Below are 27,515 nucleotides of genomic sequence, written 5' to 3'. Positions count from 1 at the left end.
TTCCATACTGTAACACCCACTGGAGTGGGAATAGTAATTTTTACCCCTACGCTATCCAACGCTTTCGCTACTGTTGCCCCCACTGGAGTGGGAATAGTAATTTTTACCCCTACGCTATTCAACGCTTTCCCTACTGTTGCACCCACTGGAGTGGGAATAGTAAATTTTACCCCTACGCTATCCAACGCTTTCCCTATTTTTGTACCCACTGAAGTGGGAATAGTAATTTTTACCCCTACGCTATCCAAAGATCTCTTTAATGCAGCACCCACTGGAGTGGTTACATTAAATTTAAACCTTTTGCTATGCTACGGTAAATATATTCTATATGTTTTATTAATAACATGCATTTATATATATATATATATATATTATTATTATTAATTTTTAAAGTTACATTAATTATGTAATAATGTTACATTTATTTAATAACTTTTAACAATGTTTATATTAAATATATTCAATATTATAATAGTTTTAACTTATTTTAAAGACATAAAAAATCGATATTTTGACAGTCTATATTTTTAACACTCGATATTTTAAACTCGATATTTTTGTACTTACCTTAGTGAAGATAGAAAGTCGATATTATGTCCCTCGATAATTTCTCATCGATATTATGGGAACTCGATATTTTGGTAGTAGATATTATTTCAGTGATCCGTCCCAAACAGACCCCCCTTGTGGGGACTTGTCCTAAACAGACCGCTCTTCCATGCTGACACCAGGCCCCTTGTCATATGCAGACTTCCTATTCCAGGTTTGGAAGTCACTTCCGGTTTAGGGCTAGTGCTCCTGCGCTTCTCAGAGAACTTTCCTGGTCATTTTGTGCATGTTTTGGGGTTCTGAGAGGACGAGACGCAGCCGCTGAAATACCAATTTGTGCATCATCCTGTTTTTTAGTACAACAGATGTGGCCCCACTGGAAGGTCTAGACAGCATTGACATTCTTTTGATGTATTTTCATTTAGCATTTCAGTTTATATTTCAAAGGGCAAAAATACAACATTCAATGCTTTGCCCTAAGTTTTTAGGAGCCAGAGCAGTAACATTCTAGCCACTTTTGCAAACCTACTTAAGGCATAGAGGTGTGCTGACGAGCCGCGTAGTGGGTGGGAGTCGGGGGGGGGGGGCATAGGGTGTGCAAGCGAAAATAAAAATTGTAATAAAAAGAAGCGTACCTGCAGCTGGCCGCATCGCGCACTTCTGCTCTTCTCGAGGCAGCACAGTCTCCAAGAATGCTCTGCGTCCAATCCTCATGCATGAGAGCAGCGTCAGGATTGGCCTGAGCGCCTTGGATTTGCGCTCCAGACTGGGAGTCGGCGCCTGCTGTCTCCATCCCGGCTGCATGGTTGGGCTGCAGAGAGCGTTCACTGCCTAAGACAGACGGCCAAACCATCATGCGCAGGGAATGGAGTGCACCCACCACTCCTCTTAGCGCCTGTCCCCCCAGGCCCGCCACAAGACTAAGTAGGAGAGGAAAAATAAAATACGTGTTTATTATCACATACTATCATTTCATTTTTCCTTTCCTGCGGTTTTTGGGTAGGTGACGCTGCCCTGCCACAGCGGAGGAGCCGCCTCTATAAGAAACGAAACGCACAGACCTATTTGGGTTAATTTAGACAGCTAATTCCAAATCTCATCTTCCGGCTTTTATTCCATTGTTCCCTTCTGTTTTGTCGCCCACAGAGACAACGCGATGACAATGACCACAAGCTTTAAGAGGTTCCTGCTGTTCGCAGTTGTTTTCATTTTTACTCTCACCGTCGGTGTTCAGCGTGGACTTCCGAAGGTAAGTGGCTGCGGTCAAAGGGGGCGTAGGTACTTACTGCTGGGGTGGCTGCCGGGCAGGAGTATGTCTGTGCAGAGCGGTGATGTGCAGGGGGAGGGAGTGAACTTACCTGGACCTCCTACTTCCTCATTTGACCTTTCCTGTCCTGCCTCCTCAGGGGTGGGGCCAGCGTTGCCCGAGTGGGGTAGGTTATATAAAACGTCCTGATGCCTTTGAGACCATGGTGCAAGGGGGCGCTAAGCTGCCGAAATGACCCCAGCACTGGGGGAAAGGACAGGAATCCACTGTATGTAAATGTAAATGTAAATGTAGTATACTTGTAAAGCGCACAGCTGCCCCAGCAATGGGGCGTCCTGGCGCTGTATAACGCTGTGGAACTCTTCCTGGCTCTCCCTGTGAGATGCCGCTCCTGGGCACCCCCAAGGTGAAGCCAGGCATCCCAGTGTTGTTGGGGCCGTTGTGGAGATTAAGCAAGCTATTGCCCAGAGTTGCAGCGTGGGACCCATGATTAGAGTAGGCGCCGAGGCGAGAATTATCGAGTCTGCGGACATTGAGCCCAAGACCCTGCCGCGTCGGGACTTGAACCCTGGTCCCGGGCCTGATCTCTGCTTCAGAGTCTGCCGCTCTAACCAGTGAGCCACACTTCTCCGTATTAGATAAATACGATGCATTGCTGCCCTTTCACTTTGACATCAGGCAGCTCAGCGAGGTGACCTGCGGTGGTGATGCCCTACGCCAAAACCCCATAAATGAGGCCCGTACTTTCCAATGCAAAAAGAAGGCTCGTTTCATCAAAAAGATCACCTGGCCCTGCTTTGCATCTCTTTGTGTCAACAACGTGGTATGTGGGTAGCCCTTGTTCATACAGCAAAAGGATCCATCTTTTTGCCAACTTGAGGGCACCTTGTTGTCACCTTGATGCCACCTTGATGCCACCTGAGGGCACCTTGATGCCACCTGAGGCCACCTTGGGACAACCTTGAGGCGGGCGCAAAATTGGAGGAATATATTTATTTCTCCAAACAGTTCACACACTGAAATGTTTAAAAAATATATTTAGGCATAATATTTTGTACTGGCAGGATATGCTTCATTACAAATCTTATGCAGACAGCACACACACACCTGCCCCCTGGTGGGGCTCTCCGAGGCGCTAGAACCACTGACAGTCTGCTGCTTCAGGGAGAGGGTCAGGCTGTTCACTGGAGCTCTAACAACAAACCTTCAAAAATAGAGATTATGGCCTTTGCGGTCATGTGGGGTGGACAATGATGGCCAACTTCCAGTTCCAAGCGCGTCACTCGCGTGAGTGGCGTTCCTCACCGTTACTTGACAGTAGTCTGGGCCGGCACCAGCGATGGGAGCTCCTACGGGGAGGGTGTTTTTATAGTGTTTGGATAAACACGGTGATCCACCCAACTGAGGGGCATATTTACAATGGAAGAGACAGAGTGTGGCCTGAGCCTTCTTGGCCTAATGCCTCACTCCACCACTTTTGAAACACAGGGCTGCACCGTATATACAACAATATGGTTCAGCCCTGTGTTTCCCCCTGTGCTAGGGTAAAATGTAGCTGCCTTGCACCAATGCAGGCACCCTTGCACCAATGCAGGCACCCTATCACCAATACAGGCACCCTTGCACCAATGCAGGCACCCTAGCACCAATGCAGGCATCCTTGCACCAATGCAGGCACCCTTGCACCAATGCAGGCACCCTTGCACCAATGCAGGCACCCTAGCACCAATGCAGGCACCCTTGCAGCAACGCAGGCACCCTTGCACCAATGCAGGCACCCTATCACCAATGCAGGCACCCTTGCACCAATGCAGGCACCCTTGCACCAATGCAGGCACCCTTGCACCAATGCAGGCACCCTAGCACCAATGCAGGCACCCTTGCACCAATGCAGGCACCCTTGCACCAATGCAGGCACCCTAGCACCAATGCAGGCACCCTTGCACCAATGCAGGCACCCTTGCACCAATGCAGGCACCCTAGCACCAATGCAGGCATCCTTGCACCAATGCAGGCACCCTTGCACCAATGCAGGCACCCTATCACCAATGCAGGCACCCTTGCACCAATGCAGGCACCCTTGCACCAATGCAGGCACCCTTGCACCAATCCAGGCACCCTTGCACCAATGCAGGCACCCTTGCACCAATGCAGGCATCCTCACACCAATGCAGGCACCCTTGCAGCAACGCAGGCACCCTTGCACCAATGCAGGCACCCTATCACCAATGCAGGCACCCTTGCACCAATGCAGGCACCCTTGCACCAATGCAGGCACCCTTGCACCAATGCAGGCACCCTAGCACCAATGCAGGCCCCCTTGCACCAATGCAGGCACCCTTGCACCAATGCAGGCACCCTATCACCAATGCAGGCACCTTTGCACCAATGCAGGCACCCTAACACCAATGCAGGCACCCTAACACCAATGCAGGCACCCTTGCACCAATGCAGGCACCCTAGCACCAATGCAGGCACCCTAGCACCAATGCAGGCACCCTTGCACCAATGCAGGCACCCTTGCACCAATGCAGGCACCCTTGCACCAATGCAGGCATCCTCGCACCAATGCAGGCACCCTTTCACCAATGCAGGCACCCTTGCGCCAATGCAGGCACCCTTGCACCAATGCAGGCTCCCTTGCACCAATGCAGGCACCCTATCACCAATGCAGGCACCCTATCACCAATGCAGGCACCCTTGCACAAATGCAGGCACCCTATCACCAATGCAGGCTGCCTAGCACCAATGCAGGCTCCCTTGCTCCAATGCAGGCACCCTAACACCAATGCAGGCACCCTTGCACCAATGCAGGCACCCTAGCACCAATGCAGGCACCCTTGCACCAATGCAGGCACCCTTGCACCAATGCAGGCACCCTATCACCAATGCAGGCACCCTTGCACCAATGCAGGCATCCTCGCACCAATGCAGGCACCCTTGCACCAATGCAGGCACCCTTGCACCAATGCAGGCACCCCTGCACCAATGCAGGCACCCTTGCACCAATGCAGGCACCCTAGCACCAATGCAGGCACCCTTGCACCAATGCAGGCATCCTCGCACCAATGCAGGCACCCTAGCACCAATGCAGGCACCCTTGCACCAATGCAGGCACCCTTGCACCAATGCAGGCACTCCTGCACCAATGCAGGTACCCTAGCACCAATGCAGGCACCCTTGCACCAATGCAGGCACCCTAGCACCAATGCAGGCACCCTAGCACCAATGCAGGCACCCTTGCACCAATGCAGGCACCCTTGCACCAATGCAGGCACCCTTGCACCAATGCAGGCACCCTTGCACCAATGCAGGCACCCTTGCACCAATGCAGGCACCCTTGCACCAATGCAGGGACCCTAGCACCAATGCAGGCACCCTTGCACCATAGTGCAAAATATCATTTTTTTATGATTGTTTATTTGCCGGAAGGAACACCTTCCAGCACATAAACATTCATTGGCGTTTTGCTGTTCCATGTGTGCAGCAAAAACGTGGAGAACTTATAAATGTCTCCTCGTTTCGCCCGGGCAGGAGCGGGTATTCCCTGGTCTTCATTTTGGCGCTGGCGCATATGTACGGCGCCCTTGTGAATATGGAGCAGCATCATAATCAATGGGTGTTGCAGCTTAATGCTGCCTTGTAAATAAGGCGAAACCCATATCGCCACCGCAGCACCCAAAAAGTGATGTTGTGGTGGCGATGGGGCTTGTAAATACGCTCCTAAAAGTACTTAAGTGACCTACAGCTCAACTAAGAATCCTATTACACGAATTGCCAATGGTCAGATAAAAAAAGGTTAAAAATAACAACTACAATGGGTTGATTTAGGACAGTAATTGACTCTCACAATCCTTGGGCGACATGTTTCAGCCATTGCTTTAGATTTCAAATGATTTGTAATAATTTTCAAAAAACAAACAATGTACAAACAATACACAAATACTTCAATACTTAAATCATACAATGATACAAATCAGTGATAAGGAACGGTATTGTAAATCAGTGATTCCAAACATTACTAGAAATAATAAAGCTACGAAGCAAAAATAAAACAAACTATACAATAAAATACAGAACAATAGGTGGCCTGAGAATGTATGTCCTGGACGAGTTACAATAGGGTATTTGAGAATCAATAGAGAGGAGAAGAGAGAAGAAGTCCCCATTCCTTTCCTTGCGCGAAGAGTTGAGAGCACCAACCTCCTTGTGTCGGATCGTGTCGTGCACTGTGAGTGGATGTGGGGGCGGTTGAGAGCACACACCTCCTTGTGTCGGATCGTGTCGTGCATTGGGAGTTGATGTGGGGGGGTTGAGAGCACCAACCTCCTTGTGTCGGATCGTGTCGTGCACTGTGAGTGGATGTGGGGCGGTTGAGAGCACACACCTTCTTGTGTCTCCTTGTGTCGTGCACTGTGAGTGGATGTGGAGGGGTTGAGAGCACACACCTTCTTGTGTCGGATCGTGTCGTGCACTGTGAGTGGATGTGGGGGGGTTGAGAGCACACACCTCCTTGTGTCGGATCGTGTTGTGCACTGTGAGTGGATGTGGGGGGGTTGAGAGCACACACCTCCTTGTGTCGGATCGTGTCGTGCACTGTGAGTGGATGTGGGGGGGTTGAGAGCACACACCTCCTTGTGTCTCCTTGTGTCGTGCACTGTGAGTGGATGTGGGGGGGTTGAGAGCACACACCTCCTTGTGTCTCCTTGTGTCGTGCACTGAGAGTGGATGTGGGGGGGTTGAGAGCACACACCTCCTTGTGTCTCCTTGTGTCGTGCACTGTGAGTGGATGTGGGGGGGGTTGAGAGCACACACCTCCTTGTGTCGGATCATGTCGTACACTGTGAGTGGATGTGGGGGGGTTGAGAGCACACACCTCCTTGCGTCTCCTTGTGGCGTGCACTGTGAGTGGATGTGGGGGGGTTGAGAACACCAACCTCCTTGTGTCGGATCGTGTCGTGCACTGTGAGTGGATGTGGGGCGGTTGAGAGCACACACCTTCTTGTGTCGGATCGTGTCGTGCACTGTGAGTGGATGTGGGGGGGTTGAGAGCACCCACCTCCTTGTGTCGGATCGTGTCGTTCACTGTGAGTGGATGTGGGGGGGTTGAGAGCACACACCTTCTTGTGTCGGATCGTGTCGTGCACTGTGAGTGGATGTGGGGGGGTTGAGAGCACACACCTCCTTGTGTCTCCTTGTGTCGTGCACTGTGAGTGGATGTGGGGGGTTGAGAGCACACACCTCCTTGTGTCTCCTTGTGTCGTGCACTGTGAGTGGATGTGGGGGGTTGAGAGCACACACCTCCTTGTGTCGGATCGTGTCGTGCACTGTGAGTGGATGTGGGGGGGTTGAGAGCACACACCTCCTTGTGTTGGATCGTGTCGTGCACTGTGAGTGGATGTGGGGGGGTTGAGAGCACACACCTCCTTGTGTCGGATCGTGTCGTGCACTGTGAGTGGATGTGGGGCGGTTGAGAGCACACACCTCCTTGTGTCGGATCGTGTCGTGCACTGTGAGTGGATGTGGGGGGTTGAGAGTACACACCTCCTTGTGTCGGATCGTGTCGTGCACTGTGAGTGGATGTGGGGGGGTTGAGAGCACACACCTCCTTGTGTCGGATCGTGTCGTGCACTGTGAGTGGATGTGGGGGGGTTGAGAGCACACACCTCCTTGTGTCGGATCGTGTCGTGCACTGTGAGTGGATGTGGGGTGGTTGAGAGCACACACCTCCTTGTGTCGGATCGTGTCGTGCACTGTGAGTGGATGTGGGGGGGTTGAGAGCACACACCTCCTTGTGTCGGATCGTGTCGTGCACTGTGAGTGGATGTGGGGGGGTTGAGAGCACACACCTCCTTGTGTCTCCTTGTGTCGTGCACTGTGAGTGGATGTGGGGGGTTGAGAGCACACACCTCCTTGTGTCGGATCGTGTCGTGCACTGTGAGTGGATGTGGGGGGGTTGAGAGCACACACCTCCTTGTGTCGGATCGTGTCGTGCACTGTGAGTGGATGTGGGGGGGTTGAGAGCACACACCTCCTTGTGTCGGATCGTGTCGTGCACTGTGAGTGGATGTGGGGGGGTTGAGAGCACACACCTCTTTGTGTCGGATCGTGTCGTGCACTGTGAGTGGATGTGGGGGGGTTGAGAGCACACACCTCCTTGTGGCGGATCGTGTCACTGTGAGTGGATGTGGGGAGGATGCCACCGCAGGAGACTGGTGACTATATGGGAGCATTGCGTTGGAGTACCTTGACAAATGCATTTTGAGATCAGGACTTCTAATTTGTGATGGAAATCTTCTGATAATAAGGGGGGGCATATTGATTAGATAACTGACTAACGGAGCGATCATCATTTTTACAGTTTCGATCCTGCCCCACCAGGTGATACATTTTGGGTTCCATTTGTCTAATAGTTTCTTAATTTTATCTCGGGTCGTGTTTTGATTGTGGTGTAATGTGTCAATTATGTTGTTTCCAAGCTCAATGCCCCGGTATTATATGCATCTGGGTTGTCATGCCTGACTTAAACAAGCATTTGCAATGCAATAGGTCTCGCATTCACAGGATTTTGAGCTATTGGCATTGTAAATGACAACGCCTTCTATTTATGTTTTGGTTTTTAATAAATATACAAGGGATTGTTATTTACGATACTAATAGCTGACAAACTGCATATTCTAAGCTCTGCTGCACAACACACGCGCTGCTGCCCTCGGCTCTGCAGTGAAGCTGGAAACCTCTATCCATCCCACAGCCATGGACCATCCAACATCAAACGTGTGCCCTCCTTTCAAATGTCCTGCGAGTCCTCCCTTCCTTGTTTCTCTAAGTGGAGAAGTGTGGCTCAGGGGTTAGAGGCGGCAGACCCGGAAGCTGAGATCGGCCCTGGACCAGGGTTCAATTCCCCGCCTCGGCGGGTCTTGGGCTCAAAAATTCCACGGACTCGATAATTCTCGCTCCGGTGCCTTCTCGACTCACGGGTTCACACTCTGCGACTCTGGGCAATAGCTTGCTTAATCTCCACAACGGCCCCTCGTGGCGGGATGCCTGGCTTTCACCTTGTGGATACCCTGCCGGGGTTATCTCACAGGGGAATACCAGGACGGGTTCCCTAAGCAAGCGCCGGGAAACCCTTTGTGGGTAGCTGTGCGCTATATAAGCTCAAATACATTTACATTTACATTTACATTTCTCCTGCGCTTCCTCCCCCCCCCCCACCAACACACTCACAGCATACTCGCTTGCCTGTAAGAACTGCATTTTCTTTTCGTTCGCCCTCTCTTTATTTTCCCTGCTGTGGGCCTCCTTGGCGCCATTTCTTACAGAATGACACAATTGGCCCCCTGAGCACTGCTGTCTTCCATTTGTAGGGACAGACGATAGGAGGATGTGAGTCCCTCTGGCAGGCTGTGAGACACTCCTGGTGCCTTCAATCTCGACCCCAGAGCTCTAGATTGTGGCCCATTTTAAAACCATGATTCACACAGACTCCACGAGGCGCCGAGCTCACAGCACTATACAAGGTCAACACACTACTCGAGTCAATCGCACAATATTCAGCGCCCCTGTGCCTTGAGACGTCCTCGGAGGCCAGGCCTAGGCAAACCCGAGTCTCATTTCTGTACTTGGCTCCCTTTGACCTCTCCCGCTGCAGGTCAGAGTTCATCACCGTGTGGCTTTGGGGCCCCTGATAGGCCGGGTACAGGTCGGATTTGAGCCGTCCGTGGTCTGATGTTCGGTGTTTGCCCCTTCGACCCCTGGAAGTCGCGCCTGTAACACTGCTCTGGAAGAGGCGCCTGTAACACTGCTCTGAAAGACGCGCCTGTAACACTGCTCTGGAAGAGGCGCCTGTAACACTGCTCTGGAAGACGCGCCTGTAACACTGCTCTGGAAGACGGGCCTGTAACACTGTTCTGGAAGACGCGCCTGTAATAGTGCTCTGGAAGAGGCACCTGTAACACTGGTCTGGAAGACGCGCCTGTAACACTGCTCTGGAAGACGCGCCTGTAACACTGCTCTGGAAGACGCACCTGTAACACTGCTCTGGAAGACGCGCCTGTAACACTGCTCTGGAAGGCGCGCCTGTAACACTGCTCTTGAAGACGCGCCTGTAACACTGCTCTAGAAGACGTGCCTGTAACACTGCTCTGAAAGACGCGCCTGTAACACTGCTTTGGAAGAGGCGCCTGTAACACTGCTCTGAAAGACGCGCCTGTAACACTGCTCTGGAAGAGGCGCCTGTAACACTGCTCTGGAAGACCCGCCTCTAACACTGCTCTGGAAGAGGCGCCTGTAACACTGCTCTGAAAGACGCGCCTGTAACACTGCTCTGGAAGACGCGCCTGTAACACTGCTCTGGAAGACGGGCCTGTAACACTGTTCTGGAAGACGCGCCTGTAATAGTGCTCTGGAAGAGGCACCTGTAACACTGGTCTGGAAGACGCGCCTGTAACACTGCTCTGGAAGACGCACCTGTAACACTGCTCTGGAAGACGCGCCTCTAACACTGCTCTGGAAGACGCGCCTGTAACACTGCTCTGGAAGGCGCGCCTGTAACACTGCTCTTGAAGACGCGCCTGTAACACTGCTCTAGAAGACGTGCCTGTAACACTGCTCTGAAAGACGCGCCTGTAACACTGCTTTGGAAGAGGCGCCTGTAACACTGCTCTGAAAGACGCGCCTGTAACACTGCTCTGGAAGAGGCGCCTGTAACACTGCTCTGGAAGACCCGCCTCTAACACTGCTCTGGAAGAGGCGCCTGTAACACTGCTCTGAAAGACGCGCCTGTAACACTGCTCTGGAAGAGGCGCCTGTAACACTGCTCTGGAAGAGGCGCCTGTAACACTGCTCTGGAAGACGCGCCTCTAACACTGCTCTGGAAGAGGCACCTGTAACACTGCTCTGGAAGAGGCGCCTGTAACACTGCTCTGGAAGAGGCGCCTGTAACACTGTTTTGAGAAGTGGTAAGTGTGTACTCCACAGAAATTCACATCAGTTTTTCAGGATTAGTATCCATTCTTTCCAGTTCGTAGTATGAAGGACAGAAACATTTTTAATTGCAGTGAAGTGTCTTTATTGTTGTTCATAGGACAAGGACAGCCGACACGTGTTTCGCCCCCTCTTGGCGATTTGCGCCGGCGCGCCTGTAACACTGCTCTGGAAGACGCGTCTGTAACACTGTGCTTGAAGACGCGCCTGTAACACTGCTCTAGAAGACGTGCCTGTAACACTGCTCTGAAAGACGCGCCTGTAACACTGCTCTGAAAGACGCGCCTGTAACACTGCTCTGAAAGACGCGCCTGTAACACTGCTCTGAAAGACGCGCCTGTAACACTGCTCTGAAAGACGCGCCTGTAACACTGCTCTGGCAGAGGCGCCTGTAACACTGCTCTGGAAGACGCGCCTCTAACACTGCTCTGGAAGAGGCGCCTGTAACACTGCTCTGAAAGACGCGCCTGTAACACTGCTCTGGAAGACGCACCTGTAACACTGCTCTGGAAGAGGCGCCTGTATCACTGCTCTGGAAGACGCGCCTGTAACACTGCTCTGGAAGACGCGCCTGTAACACTGCTCTGAAAGACGCGCCTGTAACACTGCTCTGGAAGAGGCGCCTGTAACACTGCTCTGGAAGACGCGCCTCTAACACTGCTCTGGAAGAGGCACCTGTAACACTGCTCTGGAAGTCGCGCCTGTAACACTGCTCTGAAAGACGCGCCTGTAACACTGCTCTGGAAGAGGCGCCTGTAACACTGCTCTGGAAGACGCGCCTGTAACACTGCTCTGGAAGACGGGCCTGTAACACTGTTCTGGAAGACGCGCCTGTAATCGTGCTCTTGAAGAGGCACCTGTAACACTGCTCTGGAAGACGCGCCTGTAACACTGCTCTGGAAGACGCGCCTGTAACACTGCTCTGGAAGACGCACCTGTAACACTGCTCTGGAAGACGCGCCTCTAACACTGCTCTGGAAGACGCACCTGTAACACTGCTCTGGAAGGAGCGCCTGTAACACTGCTCTTGAAGACGCGCCTGTAACACTGCTCTAGAAGACGTGCCTGTAACACTGCTCTGAAAGACGCGCCTGTAACACTGCTCTGAAAGACGCGCCTGTAACACTGCTCTGGAAGACACGCCTGTAACACTGCTCTGGAAGACGCGTCTGTAACACTGCTCTAGAAGACGTGCCTGTAACACTGCTCTGAAAGACGCGCCTGTAACACTGCTTTGGAAGAGGCGCCTGTAACACTGCTCTGAAAGACGCGCCTGTAACACTGCTCTGAAAGACGCGCCTGTAACACTGCTCTGGAAGAGGCGCCTGTAACACTGCTCTGGAAAACGCGCCTCTAACACTGCTCTGGAAGAGGCGCCTGTAACACTGCTCTGAAAGACGCGCCTGTAACACTGTTCTGGAAGACACGCCTGTAACACTGCTCTGGAAGAGGCGCCTGTAACACTGCTCTGGAAGACGCGCCTGTAACACTGCTCTGAAAGACGCGCCTGTAACACTGCTCTGGAAGAGGCGCCTGTAACACTGCTCTGGAAGACGCGCCTGTAACACTGCTCTGAAAGACGCGCCTGTAACACTGCTCTGGAAGAGGTGCCTGTAACACTGCTCTGGAAGACGCGCCTGTAACACTGCTCTGGAAGACGTGCCTGTAACACTGTTCTGGAAGACGCGCCTGTAATAGTGCTCTGGAAGACGCACCTGTAACAAAGCTCTGGAAGAGGCGCCTGTAACACTGCTTTGGAAGAGGCGCCTGTAACACTGCTCTGGAAGAGGCACCTGTAACACTGCTCTGAAAGACGCTCCTGTAAGCATGGGCGAATTTTGCGGATCTCGCGTTCGCGAATTTTGCGGATTTGCGAACTCGCAATCCGCAAAATCCGCGAATTCCCGCGAATTTGCGGATTTTTTTTTTTGTGTGTTCGCAATTGTTTCTGCCAGTTCGCGAGGATTTGGTACTAGTTCGCAATTGCGAACTTACTTGTCGGCTCGCAACGGTCGCGACTATGTTGTTTCTACGTCTGGTTCATCATCACAGCCTCCCAGCACCCTCTGTTTTACCACTGGCACCCTCTCTTTGACCCATGCCACCCTCTGTTACATCAATGCCACCCTCTGGTTCATCATCACTGTAGAAGATGGGGGGGAAAAGCAAGCCCACCTGCCCTGCTTGAACTGACATGAATTAATTTGGGGTTAGTTTATTAACAACACCTGCCCTGCCCCAACTGACAATAATGAATTAGGGGCTAATTAATGTGTCACTGAAAGAATTTAAAGTTCCAGCCTGGCACCTGCTTGTCTGCTCCTTTAGCTGTAAATCAGGACCTTTGTGGCATACAGTTAAGGTCAGAGCAGGGTCACACAATAGTTGCAAGCAGGCAACCGAATTCTGGAGGGCCCCCTCAGGAAGCACTACAAAGAATCGTTACAAATCATGAGGTTGACCTTTTGCACCTGCTCATTGCTTTTGCTTTTGCTGAAATCGTTTTTCGGTTTTTTTCGCGCTATTCGCGGGGCGCGGCGTCGTGCGAAACCGACCGCGGAAGCCGCCAATTCGTGCGAATGAGCATTTTATTTTTTTGCGGCTTGTTGTTTCGCGAGTTTTTTTGCAGTATTCGCGAGCCGCTTGCAGCGCAACACGCGAATTTACCCCAAGGTCGAGTACGGGCGCGGCCATTTTGTTTGCGTGACGTATTTCCGTTTCCGCCCGCTATGTATAATCTCGCGCAGTAAGCGCATTGCGAGTAGAGGTTCGCACGAGATCGCGCGGGAAATCTAGAGGTTCGCACGAGATCGCGAGGAAAATCTCGCGCGAACTTACTTTCGCGCTCGTGAACGGGCGCCGGCCATCTTGTTTTTCATTCATTTCCTGTGTCTGGGTATGGTGTTTAATCCTCTTGGTATCTTTGCCATCCTTTGCTTGTTTTCAGTTTTTTTTTACGATTTTGCTTCTTATCTATCCCTCTCTTTTCCTAGCTGTATATTTTTGTCTTTTCTGCTATTTTTCTTTACTTTTAAACTACTTTTTTAAACTCTTTTCTTTTCTTCTTCCCTATCCTATTCTTTCTTAATTTTCTACTTCTTCCTACCTTACCTGCCCAGACCATGGTCAAGCCAGGCGCCGTGAAGCTGCCCAGGCACTTGAGGGCCGCAGCGGCGGCGGGGAGTAGTGCTGGACCCAGTGGCAGGACAGCATGCGGGAGATTGAGGGGGGAGCAGGTGACGCGACGGGAGATATTCAGCCCGGAGGAAGTGGGCGCGCTGGTCTACTTCGTCCAGCGCCGCCTGCCCAGGACCATCGCGGGAGGCGGCAGGATCGCGGCCGGCGGCTACAACATGCGGGAGCGCCGGAAGCGGTGGGAGAAGGTGTGCTGGGCCATATCCCACCTCTACGGGGTCCAGCGCACCTACAGCCAGGTCACCCATCGCTGGACGGACCTCCTGGACCGCGAGCGCGACCTGCTGGACCAGCTCGGCTTGGAGATCCCCGGGCTTGGTGAGTAGTAGTAGCCATTTAATCACTCACTACTATGATGTTTTCTCCTGCTCTGTGTTGTTGTATTGCAAATATTTGTTTTTTACATGGAGCAAGCCAATAATGCCGCTGATGACGATTACATTGTAGTTAAATTATATTTCAAAATCTTCTGTGCATTTCAGGTGCACTGCTCTCCTTCTCAGTGGCGTTGCTACTATGCTTATTTGTTTTCTATTTCGTGGTCTCATTGGCCTGAGTAACTATTATGTATGAGTGTACTTTACAGAACTGCGTAATGCTAGACACTAGGGGGCAGATTACATTTACAAGCCCCTTGCGCCACGTTTACGTTGCCTTGCGTGACGCAACAGCGGCGTAAACGTGCCGCATCCCTGCGAGTCATTTACAGCATGACGCATCTAGGGAGATGCGTCACGTTATAAAGCCATGGGCCTGCACCACAATGGGTGCGTTCCTAGTACGCAGGGTGGGCGGTCCAGCGGCTGTGCGCCTCGCAAAATTGCCTGCGTGAAATGTACAAGATTTAACGCAGGCACTTCTGCGATGCTGCTACGTCAATTCAATTCCTTATGTCTGCTCGAAGCAGGCGAAAGGACTGACACAGCATGTTAAGTATTGGGTGGCCCTGAGCATTACTGGAGTTGCATTGCGTTGGCGACGTGACTCCAGCGATGCGCCGCTCTTACGTGACGAGATGCGTCACGCAAGTGCCTACCCTTGCGCCAGGGCGCGCCGCATTGTAAATGAGGCGCATCTGCCGTGTCGCAAGGGTAGTTTTGCGTGACGCATTTGATCTGGCGCATCTCTGGAGATGCGCCAGAACGCGTAAGTAAGTATGCCCCTAAGGGGCAGAATTGCAATTACCGTCGCATCCCTGCAAAGTAGCAGGGATGCGCCATTAATTGTGCGGCCCGCTACCACCACCAAACATGGTGCGCCGTATTTGCAATGCGGCGCACCATGGGCCCAAAACGTCACCGAAGCTTTACTGCTGGAGTTGCGTCGCAACGATGGCGCAGCTCCATCAATGCTCTGGGGTACCCTATCTCCCCAATGCTGGGTCAAGCCGTACGTCTGCTTCAAGCAGGTGCAGGGTTTGTGTGACGCATCATTGTCCTAAAGGTGACTGATTGATATTTTGTAGATTTCCCTCAGCCACTATTAGGATGTGTTCCAGCGCAGGAATGCCCTCCCTTGCGCCGGAACGCCCCCTGATGGCGCAGGGCTTTATAACGGGATGCATCTCCCAAATGCGTCACGTTGTTATAATATTATACGCCGCACCATGGCGCCCTTTTTTGTTTAGCTGCTGCGTCACAAAAGTCACGCAAGAACGGCGCAAAAGAGCCGCAAGGGCTTAAATCTGCCCCTTCCTTTGTACCCCTGACAATAAGAAAAATAGTGGCGGTGGATTGATAGTTTGACTATTTAAATGACTGGTAATGTAGCAGGCAACTGTTAGTGTTGTCACTGATCTGACTGAAATCACAATGGAGTTTGTCTGTCACTTTGCGTCTTGCCTGCGGACTGCTGCCTGCCAGTCCTAGGTGAACGTTTCAGTACTTTGTTTAGTGAGTTACGTGACTTTCGAAGTCACAGGTCCGCAAATAAATGAAAAGTAACCATAATCAATATAATTTCGCGGAAATATTTTGTTATTGTTCTTTTGAAATGTTTGATTTGGTTGACATTGACAAGCAACAATCATCCATGTTTTCTGTTCTTTCTTTCATGTTGTACGTCAGCTCCCCCCAGGGGCGAGAGGAGGACGCAGGAGCAGCAGGCGGCGGATGCTGTTCAACAGGGCCAGGATCGGGCAGGCGAGGGCTCCTCTGCTGGCCCCAGTAAGTTTTCATTTTAGACTAGTACCTATTTTTCCTAGCGTTCCTCATTTGACTTTTTTCAAAATTGTCTTTGCTCTTCTTGTAGACTGTATCTAAATTCTTATCCTGCCTCTACTATGACTCCCTGTGGTATTACTAGATTATTCTTATTAGTCTGTCTGTGTAGCTAACTAAGATTGCACGGTTGGCGAAACTCCCATGATTCTAGTCAGCAATAGCTCTATCAACTTAGTGCAGTCCTCTGGGATTGTCCATAATGTCTTTTGAAGTGTTCTATCTGGACTCATGCTTGCAAAAATTGCAAAACCTTTCGCTCAGTCACTCTAGTCTGGACCAAAAAACACAGATTGTATTTAAGTTTAAAAGCTTTATTAAAAGTAAACACATTTATTAAAATGAAGTCATAATAAAACTAAACGTTTAACTGATAATGGAAAAGTGGTTAGTGCTGACGATTAATTGTAGACATTTCTTGTGGTCGAGCCGAGCTCTCACCTGGTTTCAACTTGATCTTGTTGTTAGAAGTCCATCTTCTGTCTGTGTGGAGAAAAATGGTGCGTGTTAAAAAAAACAGCCTTCATCAGTTGTGCCAAAAAGTGCAGCAAGACAACCTTCCCTGGAAAAAGGGAATTTTTTTTTAACTTTCACGTAGACAGTCACAAATTACATTGTTTTCACATGCCTTCATTCCTAGACCAAAGACTAGTGACTAGTGAGTGCTTTATTCTAACATTCTTAAATGTACTTTGTAGGTGGAACATCTGGTGGCGGGGCCAGTGTGGAGGTGGTGGTGCTCGACACGGAGGCGGAGGGCGATTCTTCAGGGGAGGAGGCGGCGGCGGCGGCTGTGAGAGTTGAGACGGTGGTGGTGGCGGCCAGAGGTAAGCTCTTATATATTCCTTACTTATTGAGATTGAAGACTAGCTGGGAAGGCAAGAATATGAGATGCATGGCTGGGTGAATGATGAAGCAATGATGGGTGGAAGGACAACAGCCTGGGTGGGTGACACAGAAACTGTATGTGTCCATATACCTGGATCATGCTACTATCTGACTCTTAGATAGCATATGTGTATCTAGAGCAGGGGTACTCCTAGTACGGCCCGCGGGCCGGTGGTGGCCCGGCAAGCCTTCCTTGGCGGTGCGCAGACCTTGCAGACAATCACTGCTCCCCCGGCCCCCACAGAGCAGAGGCTTTTTTGTATTTCACCTGTTAGCGCCCCTGCATCTCCACTCTGACAATCACTGCTCCCCCGGCCCCCACAGAGCAGAGTGGAGATGCAAGGCCACAAAGAGGTGAAATAGAACAAAGCCTCTGCTCTGTGGGGCCGGGCAAGCAGTGATTGTCAAAGTGGAGAAGCAGGGGCGCTACAACAAACAAAGCCTCAATAATATGTTAATGGTCTTTTAAATACCTGTTAAGTACTTTGGTGTTGTTGTCTGTGTGTGCGCGTTGAGGAAGCGGTCTCAACCCGGGCTGAAGGCTGACACAGATAGACACTCACACAGTGAGATGACAGAGGGGGAGGGAGAGGGAGGGCAGGAGGGAGAGAGAGATGGAGGGAGGGCAGGAGGGAGAGCAGGAGGGAGAGAGATGTATGTAAATGCTGGGTCTGGTGGCTCAGTGGATGAGGGCATCTGCTGCAGGGACCTGTGTGCAACCTCATGGTCACAAGTTATCGTTTTGCTTTAGCCCCGCCCCCTCTGACTCCGCCCCCACCAGTGCGGCCCTCGGCCCCAAACTACACTGTAAATGTAGCCCCTGAGAGAAAGTTTGTGAGTACCCATGATCTAGAGAGAGTAGACGGTCAGTGGATGAACTAAGTGTAACGTTGAAGAGCATGTAACACTGCACCCGCACGTCCGTTCCAGTGTAGGAAAGGCAAGGAAAAGAACTTTTAATTTTGTCCAAATACTACCATAAATAGTAGCAGTAGTTTGTATTGCAAGCACTGCATAGATCCGGTTATTATGGTGGCCACTCCCTACCTCTCTTAATAAGTTTAGTAGTACTCAGTCATTCATGTGTGGATGTATCACTGGTCACTCAATAAAAAGCAAAGCACCTAAAGTCATCCCATATATAAGCAAAAACATCCCATGTGAAGTGATAGATAATCAGATTATTTATCTTCTTCAATTTTCCATTTCTAGTACTCATTTCCACTGTAGGGTGAAAGTTAAATTAATTAAGCAGTAGCCCTTGAGTTGTAACAGAGTATTCTCAGTGCCACCCGTAATAGAAAAGTAAGAGCTTCACCACCTGCATGTACTGGACGGGTACAGTAACGCAACGGCAACGCAAGTCTAGGTCACTCCTCATGGCGTGCGTCTCTTTTTCTCGGGTGCAAGTTTACTGCGCTGGCATTATGCCGGCTTGCAGAAAATAACGTACCAATTTTCCAAAACAAGAGATAAGAAGAAGAATAAGACTGGTGTACTTTCATAGTCGACTCCAATGGAAGTCCACAGTGCTCATAGAATTTGTTCCTTAAACTCCCACTAATGTTAGAGCAAGGATGAAGAAGTGTGAGGTTAGATAGATACTGGCCTCAATAGTTATGTAATGCGCTTGCAAGTTGCTAGTTGTAGTGCAACACAAATTTCTGCTGAATGATTGAGTTAATCTTAAAGAGCATTGGTTACAGACTATGTCTTTCTTTCTTCATATAGGTTCTCCTTCCAAACGAACAAGGAGGAAGGAGCTGGCTAGAGCGGCCCGGCAACGGAGGATCGAGGCCACTGTTGCGGAGTATCGGCGGCTGGTGGCCCTGGAGGACGAGGAAAGTGTGCAGTCGACAACAACAACAACGTCGTCTGCATCGGCCTCCGTGGCCCCACGGGCTGCCACCCAGCACAGTGGTCCAGCCAGACTGAGCCGGGCTGCCAAAGGCAAACGCCACCGCCGAGCAGCAAGGCCAACAGCTGCCTCTCACAGGCATTGCACCTGCAAGGCAGTGAAGGCACGCCTGCGCCGCACTACCCTGATGGTGTCCCGCCTTCAGCAGGAGCTCGCCTTGCTCCGCGAGGAGCATGATGCCCTGGCCCAAAAAGTTAACAGCATCCACCCATAGTGTCCCTTGCCCCTTTTTTAGAGACTTTTGGGGGGTGGGAATTGGGAGTTGGGTTTTTGGGGACTTTTGAAGGACAATCGTTGGGGTTAGGGAGGGTCTTGCGTGAGATTATTTTGTTAGGGATATAAATATACTTTTTCAAACTTTATCTGAGCATACCTGTTTTTTACTGCTTGCCTGGTGGGTGGGGGTTTAACGTTGACTGTTTTCCTGAAAGTTTAGTTCCATTTTCTTCCTTTAAGTGTAAATGCCCAAATGTTTTCAACACTAAGTGCCTCTCACAGACTAAGTGAAGTGAATTCAAGAGTCCTAGGACTTTAGTAGTACTACCTTCAGTCTCTCGTCTCTCGTACTAATACTCCATTATACCCCCAAACCACCAAACGCTTATCTTACCTGTAATTTGTGTTTGAAAGTAGGGCTAGACCCAGGGCTGGCTCCACGGGAAACACCGAATAAGGTTGGCAATCTTGGTCGGATAAAATTTCCTCATAGCGGTGGTACTAGTGGTGTGACACAGTGGCAGTTGCATGCCTATGAAAAAAAAGAAAATGAAATCTGGTTTGTCCTCCTGAGCAATTCAACGGTACAACTGAGAATATAGCAGGTGACAGAAGTACAGTAGAGCAGTGCCACATTGTAGCCTAACAAATGGTAAAGTATAACTACTAATTCGGTTGAAGTTCTTTCACATTAGCAATGGTTCTTTGTCAAGCAGAGTAAGAATATATCCTCGGATTTCTTCACCAGCCTGTTGCTATCACCTTATCCTCCCCAGCAAGTGTGTGGATTTATTGCTGTCATAATAATTTAGTCACACATCAATCAAAACCACACAGCCCGGGGGAAGAGGGTTAGGGTTTGAAAAATGGATGGGTACGGGGGTTTTTGGGAAAGGTTTTGGGAGACAAGAAAAAATAGCACAGCATAGACAAACTATTGTGAACATAAACAAATCTTTGGGTACAAACCTATCCATCAATCTTTGAAAGTGCATGCACTACTGCATGCATGTCAGTGAAAAGTAAGTAGTACATTCGACAACTGTGGAAAGAAAGAATGCGACAGTACAGGGCCTGTGTGGAATTATTGATAACGATATTCAACATAAGGTCTCTGTAGCCAGATACCCGAGAGCCTTGCTGGTCACTATAAATCCATTCACAACAACACTCAATGGGGTTGGTCTGGAAGGTGTCAGGTTTACTCCCCGTGATCCAGTCGATGCAAATATGGTTCCACCTCCAAATGTCACCAACACCCAGAAGTGTAAACACAGGGTGTTCGAGCCATTAGGCGGGGGAGAAAAATAACAAACTAAAATAAAAAATGTGGGATGGGTAAAGGTAGGGTCAGCAGGGAAAGGATACCTGTAACAGAAGACAAGACAGGCATCAGTGAAGTGCTGTCCTAACATACAAGGGTACTCTCATATAGTCTCACTAAATAACCAAGGAAGTAGACAAGTACCTGAGCACCAAGAAAACATGACCTTGGATAGGAAATACTATAGCCCTTCTGCCACAATCTGTGAGGAAGGCCTAAGAAACACATAAACATATAGTTAACGAACACACTCCTGTCGCACCAAACACACTCGCGTTATACTAAGACATCAAACCCACTACTCACAACATACCACAAACATGGTAGAGGACTCAATGTACAAAGGGGGTTCCAAATAGTCAAAGCAAAGATGTATGGTCCAACAAAAAGGAAGAGGGAAACGGTAGTGTGTAGGAAGCAAGAACTACAACACTGCGCTCTCTAAGTAATGACCCAGTAGAGAATCTTTGGTGAAGGTCAAACAGAAAAACGTAGTTGCGACCACCACTGAATTCTGCCAACAACACACCCCACGGTGCACTACACAAAGAGAACTGGGGTAGCCTGTAGTTACCTCACTACATGCCCAGTTATGGAGTTCCTTTAAAATACACAGTTATACAACGGAGACGCGTAGTTGTCCTTACTACCGCGCTCCGTTTTAATAGTACAAAAACGATCCCCGATGTGAACGCTAACACGTGGTATAGACCGCCACTGTGCTCCGCCACACACAATTCAACCAAACAGGAATTCATCAAAGGTAGAATTCTGTTAGAAAACAGTCACAGAACCTCCCTTAACAATCCGTTCAGGCAGTAATCAGCTGACCGCACGGGCGGCCGAAGAGTTTAGAGCGGCTTTACCTGAAGACGCGTGAAGTCTGTCTACCGCCAAGGACAGAACACGGAAGCGCTCCCCATTGAGCCTCAGGGGGGGGGGGAAGGTGATAGTCCACAGGAGACACGATAGAAAAGCATGCAGAGCGTCCGCTCTCATGCCGGTGCAGAACAGAAACCAGAATAACGCGCAACAGGAAGCGCGTCTGTTCCCCAGATAAACTTCCTGCAAGTCTCCCGCCTACTCATGGGAAATGTAGTTTCATAGTACGGTAGGCGCTTAGGGGCTGCGTAACCTGACAGAAGGTATAGTAGATAGAAAAGGAGAAATAGCTTTTTTTCTAGGTGTCCCCTCACTCACCAGGGTTGCCCCTTGGTGACATGCTTCATCATTGGGGCCATCCCAGTCCTCTACGGCCTGGGGCGTGCTGCGACTTGCGAATTACGTAGGAGCACTTACAAATGACTATGTGTGGTGCAGATGTGATAGTGGAGTGGACTAAGTGATGTGTTAAGGGATCAATTTAGAAGCCTAGAGAGAGCCAAGAAATGCAGTCACAGTCAGAGAAAAAGGCAAGGGATACTGTATCTATGTGGTTGTAGTGGTCCTGTTGGAAGTGGTAAGTAAGTTGCCTGCAGAAAAAAAATCCTCCTATTAGCGGCACTCCTCCATTGCAGCCGACGCTTCGTCCATCGATGTTGGTCACCAGAAGACACCCTGTAAAAAAAAGCACAGCATAGACAAACAATTGAACATAATCAATTCTTTGGGTACAAACCTATCCATCAATCTTTGAAAGTGCATGCACTACTGCATGCATGTCAGTGAAAAGTAAGTAGTATATTCGACAACTGTGGAAGAAAGAATGCAACAGTAAAGGGCCTATGTGTAAATTATTGATAACGATATTCAACATAAGGTCTCTGTAGCCAGATACCCGAGAGCCTTGCTGGTCACTATAAATCCATTCACAACAACACTCAGTGGGGTTGGTCTGGAAGGTATAGTAGATAGAAAAGGAGAAATTGCTTTTTTTCTAGGTGTCCCCTCACTCACCAGGGTTGCCCCTTGGTGACATGCTTCATCATTGGGGCCATCCCAGTCCTCTACGGCCTGGGGCGTGCTGCGACTTGCGAATTACGTAGGAGCACTTACAAATGACTATGTGTGGTGCAGATGTGATAGTGGAGTGGACTAAGTGATGTGTTAAGGGATCAATGTAGAAGCCGAGAGAGAGCCAAGAAATGCAGTCACAGTCAGAGAAAAAAGCAAGGGATACTGTATCTATGTGGTTGTAGTGGTCCTGTTGGAAGTGGTAAGTAAGTTGCCTGCAGAAAATAAATCCTCCTATTAGCGGCACTCCTCCATTGCAGCCGACGCTTCGTCCATCGATGTTGGTCACCAGAAGACACCCTGTCCACTGCCTGCCTGATGCTGAATTGTGGCTCGCTACTGTGAAGCCTGACTCCATCCTTTTTTCCCCATTGCAGAGACTGAAACCCGGCCTGTAATTATTCAACGAAAAACAGGAAGTGATATAATATTACAACACCACTGATAAATAAATATAAGGTATGTAGGCTGTGGAGTGCAAAAAGTCACAATTTGATTTTCCTAGTAGACAGTACAATATTTTTGAAAGTGCGTACTCTGAGTCACCTTTTGAAGGATAAATAAGTATGGGCAAATTAATGTCGCGGATCTTGCCCCTCAAGCTAGGTGTACTGTAAACTGTGTTTTAGAACAAAACAAGATCTTCCTAGCAGTGCTCCCACCCAGACCCTTACTAAAGCCAGTCGCAAAAATGTAGAAGACCCCCAATCAAATCTCAAAAAACGAGGCCTAGCAGAAAACTGGTGACAAAACTTACTTTGAAAGTAAAAGTAGGCCGAAGTACCCCCTTCCTAATTACCCATTACCCACCGTGGATTTCATTCAAACCACTTGCAAGCAACCAAGCAAAAGTAGCCATAGCCAGCATCGCTCCAAGACTCGAAATCCCCCCCACTCAAACACATGCAATAGAAATACTGCTAACCCTAACGAACCCTAAGTTAAGAATAGTGGCAAAGGCTTTCTTTAACTATGCCAAATCCCCCCTTTCCCACTATGGATTTTCTTCAAATGACTTGCAACCAAAATTACACATTCTCACGAGTGCTCTAAGACCCCAGAACTCAGTTGGAAAAATCTAGAACACCCCGAAACACATGCAATCCTGCTGCTAGGGCTAACCCTAACGAACCCTAAGTTACAAAAAGTGCCAAAACTAAAGGCTTTTCCGCGCGGATTTTGTCCCAACCACTTCTACCCGGTATTAGACCTTCCCAGGAATGCCCCAAGACCCGGCAACCCACCCGCCAAGAAGCATAACAACCCCAAACAGGCCAAAAGCAAAATCTCATACTTGCAATATTTCTGGGCCTTCGGTCCAAACGCACTGCGTAGCTAGGCCATAAGTCGGGGTTGGCACGACGGATTTCCTGAAAAGCAAATGCAATCAAGATTAGAGTGTCCCAGCAATGCTCCCAGACCACGAAACTCACCCACAAAGAGACGGAACCCCCCCTAAGAGCACCTCAAAGGCAAGCAAGTCATCAAAAACACAAAAAAAATTCCGCCTCGGATTTGGTCCAAAACACTTTTATCCGGTATTAGAGCTTCCCAGCAATGGCCCCAGAGCCGTCAACCCAGGAGAAAACGAGTAGAAGACCCCCAAACAGCCAAAGAGCAAAAGTACAAAAATGGGGACTTAGTCAATTTTTCACAAATTTCCCAAATCACTCCGCGCGCGCTCTGCAGCTAGGCCCTAAGTCCCCTCTGCCACCATGGATTTGCTTCAAACCTCTTGCAAAGTAAAGTATATATAGCCAGCAGTGCTCCCAGACCACGAAACTCACCCACAAACACCAGGAAGCCCCCCAAACAGGCCCCCGAAAACGCTACATAGAGCAAAATGTCAGAAATAGCCCAAAAAAAAAAATCGGCCTGGATTTTGTCCCAACCACTTCTACCCGGTATTAGACCTTCCCAGGAATGCCCCAAGACCCGGCAACCCACCCGCCAAGAAGCATAACACCCCCAAACAGGCCAAAAGCAAAATCTCATACTTGCAATATTTCTGGGCCTTCGGTCCAAACGCGCTGCGTAGCTAGGCCATAAGTCGGGGTTGGCACGACGGATTTCCTGAAAAGCAAATGCAATCAAGATTAGAGTTTCCCAGCAATGCTCCCAGACCACGAAACTCACCCACAAACACCAGGAAGCCCCCCAAACAGGACCCCCGAAAACGCTACATAGAGCAAAATGTCAGAAATAGCCAAAAAAAAAATCGGCCTGGATTTTGTCCCAACCACTTCTACCCGGTATTAGACCTTCCCAGGAATGCCCCAAGACCCGTCAACCCACCCGCCAAGAAGCATAACACCCCCAAACAGGCCAAAAGCAAAATCTCATACTTGCAATATTTCTGGGCCTTCGGTCCAAACGCGCTGCGTAGCTAGGCCATAAGTCGGGGTTGGCACGACGGATTTCCTGAAAAGCAAATGCAATCAAGATTAGAGTGTCCCAGCAGTGCTCCCATACCACGAAACTCACCCACAAACACCAGGAAGCCCCCCAAACAGGACCCCCGAAAACGCTACATAGAGCAAAATGTCAGAAATAGCCAAAAAAAAATCGGCCTGGATTTTGTCCCAACCACTTCTACCCGGTATTAGACCTTCCCAGGAATGCCCCAAGACCCGTCAACCCACCCGCCAAGAAGCATAACACCCCCAAACAGGCCAAAAGCAAAATCTCATACTTGCAATATTTCTGGGCCTTCGGTCCAAACGCGCTGCGTAGCTAGGCCATAAGTCGGGGTTGGCACGACGGATTTCCTGAAAAGCAAATGCAATCAAGATTAGAGTGTCCCAGCAATGCTCCCAGACCACGAAACTCACCCACAAACAGACGGAACCCCCCCTAAGAGCACCTCAAAGGCAAGCAAGTCATCAAAAACACAAAAAATGTTCCGCCTCGGATTTGGTCCAAACCACTTTTATCCGGTATTAGAGCTTCCCAGCAATGGCCCCAGAGCCGTCAACCCAGGAGAAAACGAGTAGAAGACCCCCAAACAGCCAAAGAGCAAAAGTACAAAAATGGGGACTTAGTCAATTTTTCACAAATTTCCCAAATCACTCCGCGCGCGCTCTGCAGCTAGGCCCTAAGTCCCCTCTGCCACCATGGATTTGCTTCAAACCTCTTGCAAAGTAAAGTATATATAGCCAGCAGTGCTCCCAGACCACGAAACTCACCCACAAACACCAGGAAGCCCCCCAAACAGGCCCCCGAAAACGCTACATAGAGCAAAATGTCAGAAATAGCCAAAAAAAAAAATCGGCCTGGATTTTGTCCCAACCACTTCTACCCGGTATTAGACCTTCACAGGAATGCCCCAAGACCCGGAAACCCACCCGCCAAGAAGCATAACACCCCCAAACAGGCCAAAAGCAAAATCTCATACTTGCAATATTTCTGGGCCTTCGGTCCAAACGCGCTGCGTAGCTAGGCCATAAGTCGGGGTTGGCACGACGGATTTCCTGAAAAGCAAATGCAATCAAGATTAGAGTGTCCCAGCAATGCTCCCAGACCACGAAACTCACCCACAAACACCAGGAAGCCCCCCAAACAGGACCCCCGAAAACGCTACATAGAGCAAAATGTCAGAAATAGCCAAAAAAAAATCGGCCTGGATTTTGTCCCAACCACTTCTACCCGGTATTAGACCTTCCCAGGAATGCCCCAAGACCCGTCAACCCACCCGCCAAGAAGCATAACACCCCCAAACAGGCCAAAAGCAAAATCTCATACTTGCAATATTTCTGGGCCTTCGGTCCAAACGCGCTGCGTAGCTAGGCCATAAGTCGGGGTTGGCACGACGGATTTCCTGAAAAGCAAATGCAATCAAGATTAGAGTGTCCCAGCAGTGCTCCCAGACCACGAAACTCACCCACAAACACCAGGAAGCCCCCCAAACAGGACCCCCGAAAACGCTACATAGAGCAAAATGTCAGAAATAGCCAAAAAAAAAATCGGCCTGGATTTTGTCCCAACCACTTCTACCCGGTATTAGACCTTCCCAGGAATGCCCCAAGACCCGTCAACCCACCCGCCAAGAAGCATAACACCCCCAAACAGGCCAAAAGCAAAATCTCATACTTGCAATATTCCTGGGCCTTCGGTCCAAACGCGCTGCGTAGTTAGGCCATAAGTCGGGGTTGGCACGACGGATTTCCTGAAAAGCAAATGCAATCAAGATTAGAGTGTCCCAGCAATGCTCCCAGACCACGAAACTCACCCACAAACAGACGGAACCCCCCCTAAGAGCACCGCAAAGGCAAGCAAGTCATCAAAAACACAAAAAATTTTCCGCCTCGGATTTGGTCCAAACCACTTTTAGTGCTTCCCAGCAATGGCCCCAGACCCGTCAACTCACCTGCAAAGAGGTAGAACAACACCCCCACAAGTGCTGAGTCTTTCTTCATTGGGCGTAAACCAGCCCTCTGCTTTGATGGAAATAGGAGTCTGGAGGAGGAGGATAGAGGAGCATGTTCTTCTGAACTTGTGAACCTGAGGAATGCAGACTGCGGCACCTTCAAATAAATTAGCAAACAAGTGAAGACAGTTCTGCTGATGGGCTTGTTTTTGTGATTATCTGATTAAAGTTTGAATTATATTAACTGTGCACAACAAAGAAAGACAGACACACAGGAATAAAAGTGAATAAGGATGAAAAAGAAAGTTATTGATTCGTTGTCTCATTTTCAGGGCTCGAAGTCGGTATCACGGTCCAGGAATAAGAATAAGGCTTCGTCATCATACTCTGCGAATTCAGGCAGGGTGAGGTCAGTGTCACCTGACAGAGTAGAAATTCCCTCATCTATGTTGCTGGCCACCTCCTCTTCATCCGGCACGCTCTCTCGTACTCTGAAATCTGGTGGTATGAGGTGCTGATTCATCTTGATCATTGTTAACCTCTCCACATTTTTGGGCGAGAGGCGGCTCCGTTTGGGAGTTACAATCCCACCAGCCGCACTGAAAACCCGTTCAGAAGACACACTTGCGAGT

At 49.8% G+C, this 27,515-nt stretch overlaps 1 pseudogene across 1 annotated transcript in view; it reads left to right on the top strand.

The window, feature by feature from the left end:
* LOC147664131 (NXPE family member 1 pseudogene) overlaps window positions 1-27,515 on the top strand; it is a 185,449-nt pseudogene that overhangs the window by 72,839 nt on the left and 85,095 nt on the right. Inside the window, exon 2 of the transcript XR_015305178.1 lies at window positions 1,696-1,798. The product of XR_015305178.1 is annotated as an NXPE family member 1 pseudogene (transcript). The remainder of the gene's footprint in view (window positions 1-1,695; window positions 1,799-27,515) is intronic.

The sequence above is a fragment of the Lissotriton vulgaris genome, unplaced genomic scaffold (assembly GCF_964263255.1).
Source record: "Lissotriton vulgaris unplaced genomic scaffold, aLisVul1.2 SCAFFOLD_3373, whole genome shotgun sequence".
NCBI classification, from domain to species: domain Eukaryota; kingdom Metazoa; phylum Chordata; class Amphibia; order Caudata; family Salamandridae; genus Lissotriton; species Lissotriton vulgaris.
This window is presented reverse-complemented; position numbering and strand designations above follow the sequence as displayed.